Source organism: Lissotriton vulgaris, chromosome 5 (genome assembly GCF_964263255.1).
Source record: "Lissotriton vulgaris chromosome 5, aLisVul1.2, whole genome shotgun sequence".
Lineage (NCBI taxonomy): Eukaryota > Metazoa > Chordata > Amphibia > Caudata > Salamandridae > Lissotriton > Lissotriton vulgaris.
This window is the reverse complement of record NC_141693.1, coordinates 1,617,738,508-1,617,756,317: the sequence shown is the minus strand read 5'-3', so window position 1 is coordinate 1,617,756,317 and position 17,810 is coordinate 1,617,738,508.

Below are 17,810 nucleotides of genomic sequence, written 5' to 3'. Positions count from 1 at the left end.
CTTGGTTACCGTGTCTGATACTTGGTTGAAAGTCGTGATACAGATTGGTCTCTTGTTTTCTGTTTGGGTTTTTTCTTTTGGTTCCAATAAGGCATCTCTCTCATTGTTGCTCGCTCGTTTTTTTGCATCCTTTATTAGTTTTTTAGGATACTTCCTGGATTGTAGTTTCTTGCTCAGATCTTCCGCCTGTGTGATGTAGTCCTGTTTGTTGCTACAATTTCTCCGTACTCGTAAGAATTGACCAAAGGGAAGGTTTTGTCTGAGGTGTCGTGGATGAAAGCTGTTGTAGGTTAATAGACAATTTTGAGCTGTTTCTTTGAAGTGCGTTGTTGTGATAAGGGCCCCTGACTCTGCCCAAATGTCAAATCTAAGAACACTAGATGTGATCTGCTCATGGAACTAGTGAATTTCAAGAATCTATCTTGTTCGTTAAGCCAGGTCAAGAAAGATTCTGCTTCCTCTTCCGTTCCCTGCCAAATTAGAAGGACATCGTCTTTGTAGCGCTTCCATGTTAGTATTTGATGTCTGTATGGATTGATGTTGTTCAGGATTTTGTTGTTCTCTAAATGATGGACATACAAACCGGCTATGCTCGGCGCAAATGTGCTGCCCATGCTGGTCCCGTGTTGTTGTTTGTATAACGTGTCTTCAAACCGGAAAAACTTCTCAGTGAGTGCTAACTGACAACACTACATCACCACATGTCGGGGAGTATGATATTTCCATTCATTTTCAAATAGGACTTCCTCCAGTATTTGTAGAGTCTCCCTATGTGGGAGGCTCGTGTATAGACTTTCCACATCCAGGCTGATAAGAACGCTGGATGTGGGGTCAAAATGTAGTTCCTTAAGTAAGGAGAGAACGTCCTTAGTATCTTTCAGGTACGTATTGGTGCTTAATACTAGCGGTCTCAGGAAGGCATCCACAAATTTTGATAGCGGTTCCAGGATTGATCCAATCCCTGAGACTATCGGTCTGCCTGGTGGGTTCTGAAGTCTCTTATGAATTTTTGGGATTGTGTAGAAGTAGGGGGTTATTGGTTTCTTGTTTGCCAGAAACTCTGCTTCCTTTTTGCTTAGCCAGTCATTGGCGAGACATTCCTCGATGAGATATACAATTGAAATTCTTAGACGTTCTGTCGGATCTTCTTTCAGGATGATGTAGTTTCTTGTGTCCGCTAGGAGGCGTAAGCATTCTTTCCTGTAATCTGTAGTATTTTGTAGAACAATTGCCCCGCCCTTGTCGGCTGGTTTGATTGTGATCTTGTCATTCTTAGATAGTTCCTGTATGGCTGTTAATTCCACTTTACTTGTGTTATGAAAAAACATTCACTGTGCGTGGATCCAGATCTTGCACCTCCTTCATTACTGCTTTTTCGAAGGCCAGTAATTCTACTGGTAAGTTATTCTGCGGTGGGACAAAGGTTGATTTCTTCTTTAGTCCAGTGTCACTTCTAGTTGGTTCTTTGGATTCTCTGTCTTGAAAAAAGACCTGAAGTTTTAGTTTTCTCAGGAATTCCTTCAACTCGCAGCAGAGTTTAAATTTGTCTGTAAGGGGGGTTGGTACAAAGCCCAAACCCTTGTTGAGAACTTGTGTCTGTATTTCTGAACGATTTAGAGAAGACAAATTGACCACTAAATTGGATTGCTGCTCGTTGTTGGTTCCAGTGGCCCCTTGCTGCGTGTGTGGCGTCCTGTTGTCACCACTGGTTCGGCCCATTGTACACTCTGGTTGGATTTGTTTCTTGTTCGTTGTGTTGGTCGGCCTCTCCCTAAAAAGGCCTCCCTTGATTCACTTGGTTGTTGCCCCAATTTTGGTAGTTTTGTTGATGGTACATGGGTGGGCCATAGTAAAAGGGTGGTGGTGGTGGGCCATAAGTATAGGGGTCCTGATACATTGGCCACATGGCTGCTGGATTTCCTCGATGATCTCTCTGCAACGCAGCTCTGTGGGGCTTACTGGAGTTGCCTAGTGGGCTAGTTGGACCCCAGGGACCCTCATGATTCAAGGGGACTTTATCCCCCAACTTAAAATGCCCACAGGACGTGTTTGCACATATGTTAACTTAGTGTGCAAACGCACCTGTGGAGCATTTTAAGAGGTAGTTTTAATCCCCATGCCCTATTATATACTAGGGGCCTACAGAGGAGGTCATGCTAATCACAGGGGGACCCCAACGCATTGTATTGTATTGTATTGTATTTGCATTTATATAGCGCTTACTACCCCATACGAGGCGTCAAAGCGCTTTTTAGGCGAGTAGCATGCTACTCTGGGACTCATAGAGGATTAGTGTTGAATTAGTATAGTGAAACATGCAAGTACGTTTTAAGTGGTGGATAGGTTAGTCAGTTATTTGGATTTGGAATGATAACAGAAGGATAGAGGAGGAAAAAGGTTTGTATTTATATAGCGCTTGTTACCCCTGATGCGATGTTTACGCACGCTATTCAGGAAGCCCATAAAGGATTAGTTGTGAATTAATATGGTGAAATATTAAGTACTTTCAGTGGTGGATATTAGTCAGTTATTTGAAGTGAGAAGGATAGCGGAGGGATAAAAGGGGAAGAAAGGTTTGTATTCATATAGCCCTTGTTACCCCCGATGGGTGTTGAAGCGCTTTTCTGGCGAGTAGCACGCCACTCCGGAACCCTTAAAGGATTACTGGTGAATTAGTATAGTTGAATATGGAATTTGAGAAGTGAACATGTTAATATGTTAATTTTGATTGAAAAGGATAGCGGAGGGATAAAAGAATGAAAGATTTGTTTTGTTTGTTTTCTTTTTTAGCAGTAGGAGGAGGCTTTTGGTTGAGAAAAAAGGAGTTTTGGAGTGGAGGAGTCAGAGGGAAGAGTTTAGAAAGGTTTGTTTTAGGGGATCGGTATAGTAAAAGAGGTGTCAGAGGATCCAAGGAGGGGGTAGAGTAGGAGAGAGTCTAGAAAGGGTTATTTTGTGGATCATAGTAGTGGTATGGGGTTTGGGATAAATGAGAGTGGATGTAAGGGATATATTGAGAGAAGTATAGGCTGAGGAATAGGGTAGTGCACTTGAAATGCTTAATTAGAAGAAAGTGATAAATATATAGATGCATAAGTACCATAAGTGTGTGGATGTGGAAGGTGTGGGCTGGGTATTGCTAAATGGGTTAATGGGCAGCAATTCTAGCCCTGGCCCTGGTCAGTATCAAACCAGCTGAAACAGACAACTGCCCTTGTCCTCTCTGCCCTTAGCCTCGACACCCAGGCTGAGACGGCCTAATCCTGGCCTTTTATAGCCCTAGTAATCAGGTGAGCCGTTCAGTAAATGGGAACCCTAGCCCTAACACTATCCAATCACAACACTAGCCCTAAAGTCTAGAACCAATAGGAGACCAGGACTTTACAGCCAATATTAGCCCTAGTCCAAGTTTGAATGGCCAGGCTATCATAATGTTGGTTTTGTTGCACCACTGCAGTTCTCTGTGTACTGTATCTGTTACAACCAATACATCCTCCCAACTCACTGTCGCCTGTGACCACTAGCTCTGTAGCCACTCATATTATGGTCTCATGTGCCTTTTTTATTGGAATGCAGGAAGTGATTATACGCATCAATTTCCCCACTATCTTCACTGTCAGAGCTTGCTCCTTCTGGTAAAGGTGAATTTGTTCTGTTAATGCCAGTATTAGTTATGGGTATAAATGAATCCCCCTTGCTCTCAGGTGAGCCACCACACATGCTAGACATTTTGTGAACACTCTGGTGAAGTGGCGGCTGGTGAAATTTTTAAATGTTGGGGTAATAAAAACGGACAGGTAATGCGGGTGATGCCAGAACTCCTGAAGTGAGTTGGAAAGACCTTCAGGCAGCCTTTTAAGAAAGCAATGTGGTGCGTTTAACTACATATTTCCCAAATAAACTAAGTGAAACGTTATCGGTCTAAAAGTCAGTTCAGAAGAGGTACTCATTAAATATTCTGATACTTCTGAGTTTGCCCTCGAAGCATCGTGCATTTGCAGTAGTAAATAATATACCCTGACGCAAGACATTATGACGAAAAATGGAATGCAGTAGCAGTAGTAATGCTAGTGGAGCACAGCCTTTGTTTAATAAAGGTCACAGGCGCTCATTTATCAAGACAATCTTTTCCAGCTCACCAATTGGTGTAAGATTCACTTTTCTCGTGTAACAAGTAGAGACTGAATGCAATTGTGAATAAGACTAACGTGGCTCCATTGTAAGGTGAATGGTTTTGTGACCATCATCAAATAAATGAACATCCACACTTTGCCTTGATCCTCGAAAGAAAGAGATATGATATTGAAGGCAATGTTGCAGCAACTTCCTCAACTTCAGAGTGTGAAGTATTAAGAACACTTACTATTCTGCAGTCCTAAAGCAGTTTCCCATCTGCATGCCTGATTGTAGAGGAGGCAGGAATCATGTGAATATTAAAGCAAACTAATACTCAACGTATCTTGTAAATTCTTACAACTGCCTAATAGCCAGATATATGGCTTAAACAGCATCTTTAAAATCATTCAACAGATGAATGAAGAAGAAATCTGTTGAAGCAGAGGAGTATTTATTTTTATAGTACTGGCCACTCATGTATTAGAGTAAACAAATGTTACTGCTGCTTTTATGATCCCAAGGCTCAGCGGAAACTCAGAAATGTGTACCTGGTATAGCGCTGTTGTGTGTGTGTAGCCAATCAATAGGTTTTAGCAGCAGGTGGAAAAACAATAATTAGGAAAGACAATTCCAAGAAGACTATTTCCTTTGACGATGCAGCTGATTTTGATTAAAAGAATTCCCAATCGCCGCTTGACTGAAAGATAGTTTATTGTGCTAATTATCAGGAAGTTTGCATTGTAATAAACATTGAAAGCAGACTCAGGGAATCTGTTGAATGTGGGATGGAGCTCTTGTGACATATGACGCAGAGCTTCAGCCAGCAGCGCCTAGACAAGCCTCGTTACATCGGTGCCATGCTCTACTAAAGCACCGCCTCTCTTTTATAGGAATAAAAGGGCTGCTAAAAGGTAAGCCGTACGTAATACTGTCAACAATTTGTGCATGCGCACAGTATCGGCCTGCCACTGCCTGACCCACAGTCCAACCTCCAACCAGGCAGTCCGACCCAGGTATATTTCACTTTTAAAAAAGAGAGCCTGTCTATTAGCGTGCTCTAATGTACTAGCTGCCCCTGCTCTGGTGATAGGTTTTATCCCAAATGGCAAAACACTGGACTGGTAATGTACCTTGTCCATGTTGAAACAAAGGATTTTCTTGTGTCTGCTGTTCATCAGCATCTGTAAGTATGCATCCTTGAGGTCTATAGTTGCCAAGTAGTCTCCCACCTTCAGTTGTTAAATGGCCTCTTGCAGAGTCATCATCTTCATTTTCTAGGTCTTGACCTGTTTGTGAAAGACTCTCGGTCTACGATGGTTCTCAAAGTCTTGTATGGCTTTGGTATGAGGATGTAAACGCAGTATACTCCTAACTCATCTCTTCTACTAGAACTCTTCTGCTATCACCAGTTTGCGCAATAGATCCGTTAAATCCTCTTTCAGGCTACTTTGTTCTTCGTTCTTCATCATCTTTCATTTTGGGCTGACATTTGGAGGATGTTTTAGTAGTTTGATATAGTCTCCATGTTGGATAATGTTTAGAATCCACTTGTTGGAAGTGATGGCACACCATTGTCAGAGGAATTCTCTGATTCTCCCCTCCACTGTGCTACTGGACCCCCTGGTGTAGAGTCACTTACAGGAGGGTCCTGCCCGCCTTGAGATTGATCCTCTACCTCACACAAGATGCGTGCACTGCTACTGGTTGGACCCCTCCCCTTCTGGGAGGGCTTTTACTTAGAGTGTTTGCTCCTCTAAAGAGTCCCTTGGATTAAAAAAACGCTCACTGATCTTGCAGTCATTTGTTTCATATTCTGGAGAGCCTTATCCATTAGATTTTCAGTCAGGGTAACTGCAGTGAAAGGCATGTTGATGACTACCCCCTGTACTTCCTGCTTGAAAGCAGGCACCTGCAACCAAGCAAGTCTCCTCAAGGGTTGCCGGAACAGAATGGTCTACTAAAAGCCTCTCCTGCATCCAACTCCAATTTTAAACTGGTCTTTCCCTCCAGTATCACATTCTTTGCTCTTTTTTACACTGGTCAGGAGGATGTTGTATCAAATCTTCAATTTCTTCCCTATACTGATCGCTGCCATCTCTGTACACTAGCTTTTCTTGAGGGGAAGTGGCCCCTTGGTTTGTCAGTGCATTTGCTTTTTTCTGAGCTGTGGTTACGATAATGGAGTCTACCTTCACACTACCCCTAATGTAGGCTAGGTCTGAAGAAGATAGATTATATATTTTTTAAACTCTGGTGATCACTATCCTATCAACAGCTGGCTCATAAAAAGCCTCCCTTCCTTGGTCCAGAATGCTAGGTAGGATTGAAATGTATTAGTTCTTCCTTTCAGAGGGCATGAGACCCCCCCACCCCAACAGGATTTGGGCTGAACCTCCTCTAATTTTATTCCATACTGGTCTGCAGCTCTCTTGATGACTGTGTTGTATGTGGAAGTTTCATCTGGTGGGGAGGGTCTTGCATCTACTTCCTCTTTTGGGGAGTCTGTTTCAACATACTGCCACCCTTCATTTATTGAGCCTCCCCCACCAAAGAACTCCTGTTCAACCGGACCTTCCTTGGGTTGCCCTTTGTATTTATAGATCTCCAAGACTGGCTCCTCTGTAAGATCAGATGCAGCTGGAGCCTCCAGTTATAGTGGCTCTATCTTTGGTTCTTTCGCTAAAAGAACTTTCCCTTGAGGAGGAAGGCTAGGGATCTTGTACACCTTTACGGAATCAAACTCCTTTTTCCATGGAAGCAAAGCCAACCTCAAGACTCTGTTTCTTTCGCTCAACTTTTTTTTGATGTTCTTTTGTTTGATGTTGAAGGTTCTGTTTCACTAACTTTCTACTCCCTCCGGCCCCCTCGATTGCCCTTTGGAGTTGAGGCCAGATTTGATGTTTTGCCATCAGCAGAATACTTAATCTTGGATCTGTGAGGCTCTCTGTGTTTTTGTTTACCCTTAAGTACTAAAACCTTTTGCAACAAGGCTTATTGCTGCTCTTCTGTTTGTTCTTTCTGCACGTTTTCCTGCTTCCTGCACTTTCCTTCGTCTTTGAGGACTTCTGTTGCTTCTTTCTGCATTTTTTTTCTTTCTGTGCGTTTTTTCTTCTTTCTAACGCAGGCACCTTTGCACCATGGTGCTTGCGTTGAGGGAGTAATTTTTTTTGTAGGAAGGAAAACCTTTCTGTACAAAAAAAATCACAAGAGGCTTTTCCCTTTTTCTATGTGTGCTGCAGCCTCACTTGGGGAGGTGTACGTTTTTGGCACTGCCTCAGATTTACGATTTCGCGTAAATCTGGGGCAGTGTTAAAATGCCATGGATGTTGCTGGGAACGCCCCCAGCAACATCCATTGCATGCTACTTTAACGCAGAAAACTGTGTTAAAGGGGACAATATTTACGAGGCCGCGTTAAGCCAAAAAAAGTGGCTAAGTGCTGCTTTGTTGATATGGAGCAGGCTTCTTCGCTACGGAATGTCTCAAAAAGTGACGTTTGACAGCGAAAGGGGCCTCATAAATAAGGCCTATACTTTTTTTGCACACAGCACTATTACTGTTTAGACCCAGCCATATGCAAATCAGTCTTGAACCTGCTCCCCATTGAAACAGTCCAGCCCGAACTGCCAAGCCAGGTCTTTCCTGGACCAGAAACAAGCATCCTAGGACCGGTTTCAGGGTATCACCCCATTTCAGCCAGGCTAGCTTTAATCCGGTGGCATAGTTTTTTGCGTGTTCGCGGGGATTTTTGCGTCTTCGCGAGCCGCTTGCATAGCGAAGTTACCCATGCAGTCGTTTATGGGAGAGGGATAGAGAGATAGATAGATAGATAGATAGATAGATAGATAGATAGATAGATAGATAGATAGATAGATAGAAAGAGAGAGAAAGAGAGGGAAAGAGAGAGGGAGAGAGAGAACGAGAGAAAGAAAGAGAGGCCGGATCTTTGAAGGGCCAGATTCCTGAGTTGCCCCTACAGAACATACAGCTTTTTATTTTTAGCAAAATGCATATGAAAATTGTGCTGTAAAGGTCTCTTTTAGTTTAACCCCTCCTGACAACTCAAAATGGGTGTATTTGCCATCCTCTCCCTTCTTCCTGTTTTTTATATCTGTAAGTGCTTCCTGATGAGGTTTAATTCCTTGGACAGGTGCCTCGTTGCCTACTTGTAACTATATTCTGACCCTGCTTCAAGGGTCAGAGCAAGGTCAGAGAATAGTTGCAAGTAGGCAACGAGGCACCAGGAAGCAATTAGCAGCAGGTGTCCAAGTTGAAGTTAATTTGTTTGTAACCCTTTTGTAAAAGGTTACAAAGAAATTAGGTTCAACTTTTGCGCCTGCTGCTGTAACCCTTGCTTGGCTGAAAATTCGTCCCCGCTGATTCGCGGATTTTACCGCGATTTCGCGAGATTTGCGGATCGCGAAATTGCGGAAAATCTGCAAATTCGCCCGCGAAACGGATTTTACGCCCACCCTTAGTGGACATAGAGCAAAAGCTCAGATGGACCTTACTGCATGTGGCAGTCGGAGGGGTTTGACAGTGGAGACGGAGTAGTCTCCGCTGTCATGAAACATATCCTCAATCTGACTTTAAATTGAGAGTGCGGACCATTATGTTGGTGAGGATGGAATTCTTTTACAGTTGCGAAAGCGTCCCCTCTCTGCAAAAAAAAATTTTGAAAAAAATCAGGACCTTAGTCATGGGATATTCCTATGTTAATGCCTTTGTTAGCTTCCTGTCCTCAGTAACGTTTAATTTAGGTATACTCTTGATTTCAAAGGCATTAGCGATAAAGACCATAATCGACAACCATGTCCACCCTGGTCAGACAGTTCTTTTGAGTATCCACTACTATGGAGATTTAGGGCCTGACTATGAGTTTTCCCGCCAGATTATGAGTGTAACTTGTGTCTGGCCGTCATGCCGTTACCACTACGGTGCCCTGAAAATGGGCACTGCAATGGGAAAGCCAAAAATAATTCCTTCACGGCATGGACTGAAAAGTCCATGACGTGCAGGAACTGGGGTGCATGCATACAGGGGGGCACATGTTGTTCCCCCCTACATGCACCCCATGACGCAGAGGCACAGGGGGCCCGGTAGGCCCCCCTTTTTCCCTATCCACTAGGGTTTTCATGGAGGAGGAACCGACATGAAAACCATGGCAGAGATGAAATCGGAATATGCTTGGCACAACCGTGGCAATCCTGCCAAGCATTTAGATGTATCCTGACCACTGCAACACCGCCTGGTAACGGCTGTTCTCTGGTGGCTGCGGAGGGCCTATGGCGGTTCAACCACCCTAATCCTAATAGGGCAGTCATGAGACCGCCGCTGCCGTTCCCCCACAAGTCTGGCGGTCCGTGTACCTCCAGACCCATAATCAGGCCCTTAGTGGCTACTGATTTGCAGTAAGCTACAATGGAAGCTTCCCATACTTTCAGAATGCTATATTAGTCCTTATGTTTTACCAATAGAAATCCTGGGTGAAAGCAAGACATAAGGCCAAAGTATCTTTATTTGTACCAGACAAATACTTTCCTCTTTTAGACCCAGACCTCATCTCTTCTGTTTTACAGCCTCACTCATTCCAATAAACCACAGTCCCTGCTGTTTTCAATCTGTGTTGTCATTTGATGCAGTGTTACACCGGAGGATGTTCTTACTACCATGTATAAGTAGGTTCTCAATAACCAGTTTCATGCCTTCTGCTGAAATATAGCTTCTGTTCCCTTGACAGGTGTTTGTCACTGTGGATTTCTTAGAACAAATCTAAATAATTGTAATGAGTCATTTTTCACTTTTTTGAGTTCATGGATCACATTGTTTTCCCATTTCCTGGGGTCTGAAAAATCTACTGTGTTCACACTAGTTTAGTTTCCTTTGCCTCTTCCTAGACTGTGCTTTTGATTTATAACGCTGAAAAGTAGTAAGAACTTGAATAATAGCCTTACATGTACACTTTCCTTATTCTCATTGGCAGTATCCATACGCCCTTCAAAAGAGATCGAGGACAAGATACATTGAACCATACTCCCCTCCATTGCCTGTACATCGTAGCCTTGCCATAAAACTCTGTATGTTCTACACCATTCAGTCTTTCTTTCAGTTATCTTCTGGGGTTTCTGTTGAGTAAGCGTTCCCATCGCTACTTGTGGCAAGCCATCAGATATAGCTGATGGTGCGCACAGGTCACATTATATGCAATAGAATTCAACAAAGTAAGCCATTACATGGATCATTTAACAAAATAGAGATAAACAGTGTGAGCTAGCTCAGCCCATGGTCACAATGAGAATCAGCTGTGAGCTGAATCTTTGTAACTTAAAACAATTCATACTTTACAACCTCTGACTCTGCACTCCCTAATGCCTTTCACCCTTGACTAGTGCAACCATTTTACTGTACCCACCTTTATTAACTCCTTACATTGCCATCAAAGGCCAAACCAAACCCTCCACAAAGAGCAAAAGACCATTCAGTAATTTTCATTGAACCCATTACAACAGGCACTGTTCCAATCTTTCTGCTGATGCTAACTCTCTCCTAGAATATCTAAGATCTTTTCTCCATGTCGCCACTAACTTCCTCGCATTTGTCTGCACTGAGAAGATCTAACCCAGATCCAGTGCACTAAGTTATACCCTAGAATTCAGTTCCAACAGTTTGTAAATTAGTAAACTCAAAAACAAGACCTCAAACAGGTGCCAGGATCACTTGCAGCTCTGAAGATTGCACACATGGCATGAAAATACAACATTCATATGGTCACTTAACTACTACATTTTGACCATCTCTGAAAGGAAAATCAAGAGGTGTATGCTTCATAGTGGTCATCATTGTATGAACCAACTCCTAGCTGCTATCATTCCATACCACCTTAATAAATACAGCAGCATTAACTACTTACCCAACAAAATAGTACCTTCTGTGATAACATCAGACTGTCCAATCCTCAAACTTCCTACCAGTGGCCCTCATTCAAACTCCTATCCAACCAAACATCTTGTTATTATTCCTCAAATCAACTTGTTATTATGTCATTAGATTACCGTTCTTCACTTCCAAATCTTGCTCAACTATTGCTAAACAAATAGATTGGCTTTAAAAACTTGACTACATCTCTCTACTCTCTCTGTGCATTCAATGTGTATGTTTAAAAACCACCTCAATTTAAAATGTTCCTAGGGAGCTTTTATGACCAACCCAGGAACCCCCTATCAGAGATGGGACATATGTATGGGAGCTGTTGGATGCAATTCAGCTTCTCACAGAAGTGGCAGTAGTCAAATGTGCAGCTCATAGGAGTGGCAATAGATGTGTCATGATCGGAAACAGGTATGCTGAACAAGTTGCATGGTATTGTGCACTTACGGCCGGCACATTTAATAGAACTTACACAAATGATTTGGAAGAAGACACTGCTTTGTCAATGTTGCTTTCGGTAGCTGGTACTTGGGAAAAACTAAAAGAATTGCAAGAAAGTGTTTCAGAGGTGGAACAGTGACATTGGATCTGAGCAGGATGTGAAAAGAATGCATATGACATATGGATATCAGCAGATCGTAAACCATTGTTAGCAGACTCATTATTGTATCCCATGACATGACACTACCATGGTGCAACACACATAGAGAGAGATGCAATGCCAAAGTTGTTCATACAGAGTTGGTTTTATTCCAAGTTTAGAATGTTTGCAGAACTGTGCCAAATATGTGTAACCTGTCAACAAATGAATTTGGGGAAAAGGGCACCGGTAACATTGAGTCACATAAGGAAATCAGGTGATGCCTTTAACAGGATGCAGATGGACTTCATCAAAATGCCTGTTTGCAATGGGTTGAGGGACATCGAAGTTATAGTGTGCATTTTCTCTCTATGGGTGGAAGCATACCGAGCAAGGAGAAATGAGAGCCTCACTGAAGCCAAACTCTTGTAATGTGAGATGATAACTAGGTACAGCTTATCGGTTTCTTTGGAGTCAGTATAAGGGAATCATTTCAATAATTAGGTCCTGAGAATGATTTGTGAAGCATTACAGATTGAACAAAGATCACACTCTAGCTATAGACCAGAGGCTTGGGGAGTAGTGCAGCAGCACATTGGGACTATATTATCCTGAATACCAAAAGTCTGTGTGTCTCCTTCAAATAAATGGCCTGACGCTTTGCCCTTGGTGTTGATGAGTCTCCAAAATATAGCTGACAGCAGGACAGGGTTATCTCCATACAAGATTCTAATGGGGCGTGCAGTGAGTCTATTACAGATGACATGATTCTCAAGTACTGCAGGATTAGCTGATGCGATGCATTCTGTCTCTCGCCAGGTTAAAGCTGCAACCTTAAATCTGCATCAGCAACAGTGCCACAACCTTATCCCAGGTGACTGGATAGTGGTGAAGAAACATGTGCAGAAGTCTTATTTGGAACTAAGATGGAAAGGCCCCTACTAGATCATCTTGACAATGGAAACTGCTGTTAAGTGTGGAGGATTGCCAAACTGGGTGCACACATCGTATACCAGAAAAGTGAGAAATCTTTATGAAGAAGAGGTGTTCTGTGAGCCAGAATTAAGAACACCAGTGACAGAACAGTCACAAGCTATAGCCACACACGAAGCAAGACAGTAAAGAGAGGGGTGAAGAAGGATAACAAATCACACCAGTTCTGACTGAAGAGGCAGTTGAGTCAGCACTAGAACAGCAAGAAGACTCCGGTGAAGGAACAAGTGCTGGAACAAGAAGAGACCCAAAATGCTGAGTGGCCAAGGACTCACGGTCACAGAAGATTAAGGTGAAGTGTGTCAGTTGACTGCATAGTGCAAACAATCATTGAAGAACCAGAGTCAAGCGGTGTAAGTGACACTGAAGATGAGCAACAACCACTGAGATAAAATAGAGCAAGAATACCTTGTCGAAGATATTCTGCACCTGAATGGACTTACTAAATAAATTGTTAACTATGCCCATATCAGGAATAGAGTTGCTCTAGGGGAGATGGCGGATTAACTCCGCTAGGGAGATCACAGCTTGGACTTCTATCATTCCTCCGGGACTCCGGCTTCAGTTCACCCCTCCTTCCCTCACCGATAAAGAGCTACTAGCACGGGAGGCTGGGGTAGGTCAACTTAACAGAATATAGACGTGCAGGATGTGCTTCGCAGCAATCTGTGGTTTTATTCATCTCGGCCGATCGGCGCGGTGGGGGCCGGTGGTTTTGCCTGCATCTCGTAGCTGCGGTGGCTCTCAGCGCGTCATCGTCATCGATCTCATCAAGACAGCACTTGGATTGAGGATGGCGCAGCAGCGGCTTCCGATCCAGAATGGACATGGCCAAGCTGGGGAATCAGCGGCTGCATCACATGTGTAGAGGACTCAGCTGCCACAATGTAGACTCCTTCTGACTTCACAGGGGGGCCAGGAAAGGTATTGGGAGTCTTCTCCGACTCCTCACTGGGGAGACCAATCCTTCGACTTCTTTGTTCAAGGAGAGCTGGTGGCCTACTCCAATTCATCGGAACTGTGTACTCCACTCCAGGTGAAGCTCTGAAGTCTGCAGCTGCAATATCTACAAAGGGGAATCAGACTAACTCTACAGGTGACCCAGTAAGCCCGGACATGGGGGATGACATTATAGCAAGTGAATTACAGGCTTTGGGGGACACTGAGGGGGGATCTCCCCTCAAACATGAACACTCCTGCTCTTCAAGAACAATCACCCACCTTTCTTTACAGTGGCTTATCTCCACCCACATCAAGCCATTTGCTTACAATCTGGCCTTGTGGGCATAAGTTCAGTGATGCAGGATGGTAAAAATGACTCAGTCAGTGGGGGTTCTAGTCAGACAGCTGATTTACTGTCTTTTTCCGTGCCTTCCATGCACCTGGGGACAGATTTGTTGGAGGGGGTCAGAGCACAGCTCGGGACATTGGTCATTCCACTAAACATTTCAAACGCTGCTGAACCTGGTAAATCTGACTCAGACCCAGCACAAGTAAACCAATCTATTTTGCTTAAGGAGCCTATTGTTGCAGCCAAGCCCAAAACTGTCTTCGGTAGCCCCTATGCTGGTGAAAAATCCTCATGAGTGAAAGGATCCAAAGGAGTCAGGGGGCGCGAAAGGAGGGGGCAAAGGTGGACGATGTCGGGGGGCTGAAAACTTGGTCTCACTCTCACAGAGGAGCATCTCCAAAACATGGTCCCAGCTCGGGTTAAGGAGAGCAGCACCCCAGCCCCTTACGGAGATGGGTGGCTTCTAAGGGTGTGGTGAAAGCTATAATCTCCAGACTGTCTAGTCACGGCCGAGTAGATGTCTCAGCTCAACCACCAGAGGAGATACGCCAACAACTCCAAACCGATACTGTGAATTTTGAGAGTACGAGACCAGGCCAATCTGAAGATAATGGTGGAGTCCCCGGTGGGTCCTTCAATAGGTCCACTCTGGCTTCACCCTCGCCTCCCATTCCAGCACTTGTAGACCAGTTGGACTATATGGCTGAGTTGACAGACCACAGTGCAAGATCCGATAAATAGGAGAAACCATCACTCTCCAATGTTCTGCAGGCTTTAATTTCCCAAAGAGTGGAAGCTCAAGAATGTTATACTCAAGCCACAGATGACAATCGGAATTTCAAACAGGCTTTGATGGATGTCACTACCAAGTTTGCCTCACTCTCTTTATACGTTTCAGATCTACAGCAGCGGGTCATATCCGTAGAAGAATCTGACTGGGATATAAACTCGCAGGTGCAGCAGGTTTATCGGCTACCTCCCTTCATCCCACAGCAACCTCAAAATAGGCTGTCTCATCTTCGTCCTATATTGGTATATATAGGCAATTTTCTGCTCAGACAAGCATTTTTTTTTAGGCTCATCCTACGGCTCCTATCAAATTGGACTCAATGACTATATTTTGCAGGTCTGATCTTTGCAAGGCTACAATGGACCGGTGGTGGCGGCTTCATCTGCTAATAGATCCATTTAAGACAGTTTGTACACAAGATTTCCTGCAGGAGCCTGCTCATCTGAAAATATTCAGGGATGGGCGATCTTATATTTTTTTATACTGAGATGGATGCTACGCAAGCTTTAAGTGTCTGGGGTGGTACCGATCCAGCTTAGTGTTGGGGCTGGTCTCTTGGTCACCTGATGGGGGGCTCCAATGGTTAAGCAGCGTTCTGTGAGAAGGTCTTTCTTTCTCTTTTTTTTCTCTTCTGAAAGCATAGACCTTTCGATCTTTTTTTCTTTTTCCTAAGTGGCTCTACTGCCTCTCCTTTTTCTTCTTTAAAAATATAAAATATATCTTCTCCCCTCCTCTTCTCTTCTTCCTTCTCCTCCTCTGTTATTTGAGGTTGAACATGGCTTTGGGAGGCTGTGGGGAGGTTGGGGGTGGATCGGGTAGGGGCTCGGGAGGGTGGGAGTTTGAGTGGTTGCTCTATTCAAGCTGTCAAATCAGCGACAGCTAGGGAAGGGGATGATTCCTTTCAGCAGGGACTGGGGTGGGATTAGTGGGGTTGGGGATTTGCTTCTATTAAAAGGTAACACATTGCTATCTCTTTGGCAAATTGGGTGGAGGGGTTGGTTGGGGGGTTAATAGCCAGGGTACAATTGGAATTGTCTATTTAAGTGGTACACGGCAAAGGGACAGTTCAAAAAGGGAAGATAGTAGAGGTAGCAGAGAGAGGACTATGTCAAGTCTCAGTGAAAGCTTATTTGTTGGAATGTTGCTGGGATAAATCTAGCCAGGAAACTACGATTAGTGCGGGAGGAACTTCTGGCCCTCAAACCACAGATTCTTGGCTTAACTGAAACCCATCTGGCCTATAAAGATAGGTCTATGTTGAATCAATTAGGGTTTGACATCTTAGTTTGCACCTCTCAAACAATTTCGATATGGGGGTTGCTGTGTTAAATTCTAAACAGATGGGCCATAGTACAGCTGTTAATCGCTGGTCATACATTTACCATCTGTTTGGTTTATGGCCCCAACATTGATAACCCTGACATATTTCACTTTTTAAGTACTGAACTATTGGGGTGGCATGGGGATCTGGTTGTTATGGGGGATTTTAAGTGTATAATGGATCGGAAAATTGATACTATGAACTGTAAGACATCGGGTAGAATGCATAGCACCCGAGCTGCAATTCTCTAGCTTATGCACATTCATCAAATCGATGATGCCTGGAGTACACTTTATCCTGCAGTCCCATGGTTCACGTTCTATTCCAATCCACACAAATATTATTCACATACTGATGTGATTTGTGTAAAGAGACCGCTTATGGTAAATGCCCAGTTGGAAATCTGCCCCAAAGTAACATCTAATCACAATCCCCTGGTATTAACACTACAGGTCCAGTAGAATGTAGGGGTGCTCACCGATCTTTTTCATTTCCCAGGTACTTACTCAACAACCCGGATTATTGTACCCATTTTAGGGCAGCGCTCAGAGAATATTTAAATAATAACAAGGACACTACTGCGGCCCATGTACTCCGGGACTGTATGAACTCTTTTATTAGGGGGGCAACTCAATGGTTTATTTTGGCCCGGAACAGGCATTTAGCTCAAGAAACAGAGCAAAATCACTGTAATTATATTAGTTTAGAACAACATGCACAGGCAGTTAAGTCCAGGGATACGATTGAACATGAGGCCTATTTACAGTTGTTAGAAAAACGATCTATGTTGAGTAGACGAGTTTTGGAGATAATTGCTCCCAATTTTAATAAATACAAGGCTAAACAATACGAATACGGGGAGAGGGTTGGTCGACTTCTGGCGTTACAGATAGCAGATAGTATGGTAAAATCTAATATTAAATCAATAAAGGGAGAAGACGGGCTCCTTTACACTGAAGAGATTGTTGAATAATTCTAAGCCTTTTATGCTAAATTATATGGTGAATCAGTTTCGAATAAGAGTTGGCTAACTGATTATTTACGAGAGAGTCATCTTCCACGACTTGATATCAATGAAGCAGCAATATTACAAGAAGATGTATCGTTAGGCGAGGTGGAGGGTGCAATTAAGGCTTTGCCCTTGGGTAAAACCACTGGCGAGGATACTATCCCTCTAGAGTTTTATAAAGTGTTCGGGACATTTTGGCTCCAGAGTTTATGGAACTTACTACTTATAGCTCTAACAGAGGGCAAGTTCCTGCTTTATGGCTTCATGGATTTGGACTACTATTATCTTGATTCCTAAGAAGGGAAAGCCGCCGGAAGATAGAGGTTCCTATTGTCCCATCTCTTTGATTAACGCAGATACTTAAGCATTCTTAAAGATTTTGGCCATGCGTTTTGCCCCTATTGTACATCAGCTTGTTTCTCCATGGCAGCACAGGTTTGTTCCCGGTAGAAATACAGTGTCACACATCAATACTGCCATAGTGGCCTTAGATGTTTCCGGCAAACTAGCAACATCGATTGGTATGATCATGCTGGACACCGAGAAGGCCGTTGATAGGGTAGCATTGGAGGCAGTCTGGGGGAACAATGTTAGAATTTGGACTGGTGACCCAGTTTGTTACTCTTGTTCAGAAATTATATAAGTTGCGGTTGTCAATGTGTCGTAATTTGACAATGACTGGGTTAGCGTTAAGCTTTGCTACACGTTATTTCCCTTATCTTGGCCTTATTTGAAAACGCCATTTTGAATGTTACGGCGGCCATTTTAGAGAATGAGTTGCCTCGTG